The sequence below is a fragment of the Trematomus bernacchii genome, unplaced genomic scaffold, assembly GCF_902827165.1.
Source record: "Trematomus bernacchii unplaced genomic scaffold, fTreBer1.1, whole genome shotgun sequence".
Classification (NCBI taxonomy): Eukaryota; Metazoa; Chordata; class Actinopteri; order Perciformes; family Nototheniidae; genus Trematomus; species Trematomus bernacchii.
The window spans coordinates 48,017-55,000 of record NW_022987760.1 but is presented as its reverse complement, the minus strand read 5'-3'; the positions used below and the strand labels follow the sequence as shown (position 1 = coordinate 55,000).

General features: G+C 45.0%; 1 non-coding gene across 1 annotated transcript; it reads left to right on the top strand.

Moving 5' to 3' along the window:
- Positions 1-5,648: 5,648 nt before the first annotated feature.
- On the top strand, positions 5,649-5,720 carry trnam-cau. The gene has a single exon. It is a non-coding gene; the product is annotated as a tRNA-Met (tRNA).
- The last annotated feature ends 1,264 nt before the right edge of the window (positions 5,721-6,984 follow it).

Genomic DNA, 6,984 nt, shown 5'->3' with positions numbered 1-6,984 from the left:
TATTCTGGTGCATTTGAACAGGTGGTTTGATACTTTTATGTGGCTATACTAGCATGAGGAAAATGATGGGTACATTTTGTAATTTCATCCAGTAGTAAAGAAAGGAAACATATTTGATTATTAATTCAGAGCTGTCTTTGAATTAATAAAAAGCAGTTTAAATGCCCATTTTTTGTACATTTATATACAACAATAAATATTTGTGAGTGCTTTGAGAGATATTGTTGTGGAGAGTCATTTATATATAAATCGCAAAATACATTTGTGAATCCTTCTGTGAGCATTTATTAATATTGAGACTGATCTGACTCCATACGGATGTTAAGTTCACCAAGGAATGGTATCATTGACTTAAATGTTCAAATACATGTTGCTCTTCTGTCTATATTGGTCATATGATGCCTCTTGACTGAAATGTTTCCTGTTCAATATCCCCACTGATTTCCTTAAAATCCTGGGATGAGAGTCCACATCACAATTTACTCTCAACTGTCATTTCCCTTTCATCACTCACCTCAGCAATGGACCTCTCTCCACTGTCCCTGTATTCTGCCTCTGACTCACTCTCAAGTGCCTAGATGTCAAGAGAGGTGGTGAAGTGATCATTATTTATTGAGCAGTATATTCTTTCACATTGAATCATAACAAGTCATACTGAATGTAAATACAACTAACTCTAAAGTAAGTCCCAGTCTGTGACATTGGACATTTTGAAGACTCAAAGTCCCAAGCAGTAGGTAGAATATTAGCTAGTCTATGTAATGTGCACAGAAAATAAATAGTTCACTGAATACTGGGATGGAAATAGCCTATAAGCACTCAGTAAAACATAAACACACACACAAAGCTTCTGAATGATAAGAAGTATAATTAAAACATAATGCACATTACCATTTTGAGAGAGAGTACCTAAATTAAAGAACTCAGAAAATAATCTCTTATCGAACTGAGGCTCCAGTAAAACACACTGACTGCGTCTCTACATGGACATCAGTAAGCCGTTTATGAGTATTATCCCGGTTATGATCATATTGGGGATATGGTGTTTACATGAGCACAGAGAGATCGGGTTATTCATGTTCCCTGTTTACATGATAAATACTAGTAACCTGGCATTTCGATGCCTTTTCTAAACTATTCAGTATTTGTATTTCTCTATCATGACATAAAGACGAAACTCCTCTCCAGAAGTGAGACGCCGCCATCACTGTTAACTGATTAACTGCTACCAGCTGATGACTTACTTTCCTCTTCTTTGAAAAAAATGTTCTTATGTCCATGTTGTCTGGGGGAGAAAACATATCAAACCAAGAGATCGTCAGCTTTGATTTTCGCTGTATTAACCATTTCCTGAACATTTGGTGTGTGTGCCTTACCTCCGCTACCGGCATCGCTTCATACAACAGATCTGAGCTGTCCAACTATGACATCACTCCTTGAACATGCGCGCGCTATGTGAGAATCTGGCTTGGTACAAAGTAGCAGTGAAAACATGGTACGGAGTTTCATTGATTTGGGCATTCTCTCAATAAGCAAGTGGAATGGATTTGATAGTGAAGCACTGACACAGCGCTCTACAAAGTGCGGCGAGTGGATAGACCGATTCACGGACTTTCCGCATAGTAAAAGTGGGGGGGTCTAAACTAATCATTTGAAAAAGGGGGGGGACTTGTCCCACCCTCATATAATGGCTGCGACGCCCATGCTTCACATACCCAAGACGTGTATGTGAAGTGGACGTACCCTTCACATACCCAAGACGTGTATGTGAAGTGGACGTACCCTTCACATACCCAAGACGTGTATGGACTTATTACTAATAAGGCTGTCCAACAGCATCATCTGGGACTCGAAGCATGCTCTGACAGAGAAGATGAACTGCCATCTAATGGAGATGCACAGCAGCCCTGCACCATCACCCCCACCTGCACCATCACCCCCACCTGCACAGCAGCCCTGCACCATCACCCCCACCTACACAGCAGCCCTGCACCATCACCCCCACCTACACCATCACCCCCCATCTGCACCATCACCCCCACCCTGCACCATCACCCCCACCTGCACAGCAGCCCTGCACCATCACCCCCACCTACACCATCACCCCCATCTGCACCATCACCCCCACCTGCACCATCACCCCCACCTGCACAGCAGCCCTGCACCATCACCCCCCACCTGCACAGCAGCCCCTGCACCATCACCCCCACCTACACAGCAGCCCCACCTGCACCATCACCCCCACCTGCACCATCACCCCCCACCTACACCATCACCCCCACATGCACAGCAGCCCTGCACCATCACCCCCACCTGCACAGCAGCCCTGCACCATCACCCCCACCTACACCATCACCCCCACCTACACAGCAGCCCCACCTGCACCATCACCCCCACCTGCACCATCACCCCCACCTACACCATCACCCCCACATGCACAGCAGCCCTGCACCATCACCCCCACCTGCACAGCAGCCCTGCACCATCACCCCCACCTGCACCATCACCCCCCACCTACACCATCACCCCCACCTGCACAGCAGCCCCTGCACCATCACCCCCACCTACACAGCAGCCCTGCACCATCACCCCCACCTACACAGCAGCCCTCCACCATCACCCCCACCTGCACAGCAGCCCCACCTGTACCATCACCCCCACCTACACAGCAGCCCTGCACCATCACCCCCACCTACACAGCAGCCCTCCACCATCACCCCCACCTACACAGCAGCCCTCCACCATCACCCCCACCGACACAGCAGCCCTGCACCATCACCCCCCACCTGCACCATCACCCCCACCTACACAGCAGCCCTGCACCATCACCCCCACCTACACAGCAGCCCTGCACCATCACCCCCACCTACACAGCAGCCCCTGCACCATCACCCCCACCTACACAGCAGCCCTCCACCATCACCCCCACCTGCACAGCAGCCCCACCTGTACCATCACCCCCACCTACACAGCAGCCCCACCTTCACCATCACCCCCACATACACAGCAGCCCTGCACCATCACCCCCACCTGCACAGCAGCCCTCCACCATCACCCCCACCTGCACAGCAGCCCTGCACCATCACCCCCACCTACACAGCAGCCCCACCTGCACCATCACCCCCACCTACACAGCAGCCCTGCACCATCACCCCCACCTACACAGCAGCCCCACCTGCACCATCACCCCCACCTACACAGCAGCCCTGCACCATCACCCCCACCTGCACCATCACCCCCACCTACACAGCAGCCCCACCTGCACCGTCACCCCCACCTACACAGCAGCCTGCACCATCACCCCCACCTGCACCATCACCCCCACCTACACAGCAGCCCTGCACCATCACCCCCACCTACACCATCACCCCCAACCTGCAACCATCACCCCCACCTGCACCATCACCCCACCCTACAACAGCAAGCCCCACCTGCACCATCACCCCCACCTGCACCATCACCCCCAACCTACACAGCAGCCCACCTGCACCATCACCCCCACCTGCACAGCAGCCCCACCTGCACCATCACCCCCACCTGCACAGCAGCCCCACCTGCACCATCACCCCCACCTGCACCATCACCCCCACCTACACAGCAGCCCCACCTGCACCATCACCCCCACCTGCACCATCACCCCCACCTACACAGCAGCCCCACCTGCACCATCACCCCCACCTCCACCATCACCCCCACCTCCACCATCACCCCCACCTCCACCATCACCCCCACCTCCACCATCACCCCCACCTGCACCATCACCCCCACCTGCACCATCACCCCCACCTGCACAGCAGCCCTCCACAATCCATGTTTTACTGTATTTCTTCTGTTTTGCTTTTATTTTACATTTTTCATTTTATTTTTTTAATTGTTTTATTTTAACTTGTTTTTAATTTATCTTCATCTTTAATTGAAGGAGTTCATCAGGATGTCTTCAGGTGTTTCATTCTTCTCTGTTTTGATGTAATATTGTTGCTGTGTGTTCTAGTTCAGTGGTTCTCAACTGGTCAGGCCTCGGGACCCACTTTTTACTTGGTCAATACATCGCGACCCAACATTTTGAAGCACTCAAATCTATTCAACAAAAAATCGTGCTGTAATATATATATACGCTTTTGAGCATACAATATTAATGAAAGTGAAGTACAGTGCATATATCCCTTATATCCCTTCACAGAACTAAAGTATGCTTTTAAACAAGGTTTAATGAGATGATGGAATCAAAGCTGAACTATATAAAAAGGCACACATGCTGAAAACCCAACCCCAGCAGGGGGGGTCTGGGGGGATTCTCCCCCAGGAGATTTTTAGAAATACTAACATAAACTACGCATTCTGGTACACTCTGAGAAGAAAATAAATAAATCTATTTCTACCCGACATATTAATAATATTTTATGCCATTGTTTGTTTTTCACTGAGTTCTGACATCTTGCTGCGAGAAGAGGAGATAGTCTGTGTGATTTACTTTAAATTGTGGGTAAGGGTAGATAGCTCCCATTGTTCTGTGACCTCTCAGTCATCAAACCGGGGATCATATTTCATTATGTGTTCATTTTTATCTGAAGTTGTACCCATGGATGTATAAAGAAGAGTTCTACCTCAGTTATTCTCCGTGGGGACTTCCGGCAACAATCTTGATTCTGATTGGTCAGAAGACTCGAAAAAACATCAGCAAAGATGTTTTATTGAGAAGACGATCGTGACAGAAGTTTTCAAAACCGTTTATGGTCTCCGGTACTTCCAGTCCAACGCCGACTGCATGCACAGCGTTAGAAAATCGGGCCTTAAAAATAAAAGTTTGACTTTTTCCCCCCAAAAAAAAAAATTTCAATTTTCTTTTTTCAATTTTTTTTCTTCACTCACACATCCGCGACCCACTCGAAACGGGTCCGCGACCCACTTTTGGGTCGCGACCCACCAGTTGAGAACCACTGTTCTAGAGCAGTGGTTCCCAACCAAAGACCGCAGAGGGGGGGGGGGGGGGCAGGCCTCAGATGGTTTGAGGCCAAATATCATATTTAGACTTATTTTTATTTTATTTTTTATGTTTTTTACATATAATTGTAACGCAATACATGATTGTCACTAAAAGCCTTGTCTCTACATTACAATAAAATATAAAAAATAATTGATTAATTCATTTGAATAAAAATTCAAGTTAGTAGCTATTAAAGGCATAAAAAGACAGAAATGTATAATTCTTTCTTTGATAGAAATGTTTCTTCTGCCCGTAAAGTGTCCAAACCAGGCTTTTCTGAATAAGCGCATTTTTGAAACATAGTCATTGTCCATGCCGGTTTCAGATTATTTGTCACAGTTGCTCCGAACAGATCGGTCTCCTCCATTTTGTAGATTATTTTTAAATATTATTATTATTATTATTATTATTATTATTATTATTATTATTATTATTATTATTATTATTATTATTATTATTATTATTATTATTATTATATAGAGTATTGAGGACGTACGGGAGGTTTATATAGAGTATCAAGGAGGTAAGGGAGGTTTATATAGAGTATTGAGGACGTACAGGTGGGTTTATATTGAGTATTGAGGACATAAGGGAGGTTTATACAGAATATTAAGGAAGTACGGGTCTCTTTATATAGGGCTTTAAGTGCGTCACAAGTCCGTGCAGCAGAGTGGCGCAGCGGAAGCGTGCTGGGCCCATAACCCAGAGGTCGATGGATCGAAACCATCCTCTGCTACTTTTATTTTTCTGAAAGCAAGTGAAAAATTAAGCGACGACTTTTAATAAGATTTACAGAAAAATACACCCTTGTTTTCGCTTTTTCACTCAATTCTTCCTGATGCGAGGTTTCTAACTTCACAAGATATCTGGTTCGTTACAAACTGCGTCAGTGCTCAGATACAGCGATATTTAAATACTCCTGTCTGAAGAGCTCATCACTAAAGACAGTTTATCACCTCTTTAGTGTACTAGTTCATTATGTTATGATACTAGAGAAAGGGGTCTTTACTCCCTCCCTGTTTGTGCTGCTATGCGTTGATCAGGACGTACTTTAGTGGTCCTTCGGCCCCGTTCCAAACCGCCCCTCACACCCTACCCCGCACACTGAGATCAGATAAGATCAAATGGAACTTTATTTATCCCCGTGGGGAAGTGCAGGCGTTTATAGCAGCAACAGGTCAGAGTTAGAAACAGCATTAACAGAAGGTACAAATAAATATCAAATAGAATACAAATTAAAATAATAATACAACAAAATAAAGTGATAAAGTGTTAAGGTAAGTATTGAAACACGATATCACAGTGAAAAGTTGAGCATTTGTTTGAACATGTTAACTTACATAAGTGTGCAGATGTTAAAAACAGTATATGTGTTTACAGTCCTGGGTACTCTGACAAATACATGGAGAAGAACAAGGAGAGCTGCTACTACCAGTTTCTTGTGAGGATGATTTTATGATCCATGATTTTAGAAAGTGTCCGGATCATTCTGTAGGGTTTACTGACGGACAGGTGGAGCAACAGGTGAGTCAGGATAGAGGTGGGAAGTGGTGGAGTACAAATACTTTGTTACTGTACTTAAATACATGTTTCTGGTATCAGTACTTTACTCCACTACTTATTTTTCTGACCACTTTTTACTTTGACTTCTTACATTTTGAACACAAATACCTGTACTTTCTACTTCTCACATGTTGAACACAAATACCTGTACTTTCTACTTCTTACATGTTGAACTCAAATACCTGTACTTTCTACTTCTTACATGTTGAACACAAATACCTGTACTTTCTACTTCTTACATGTTGAACACAAATACCTGTACTTTCTACTTCTTACATGTTGAACACAAATACTTGTACTTTCTACTTCTTACATGTTGAACTCAAATACCTGTACTTTCTACTTCTTACATGTTGAACACAAATACTTGTACTTTCTACTTCTTACATGTTGAACACAAATACCTGTACTTTCTACTTCTTACATGTTGAACACAA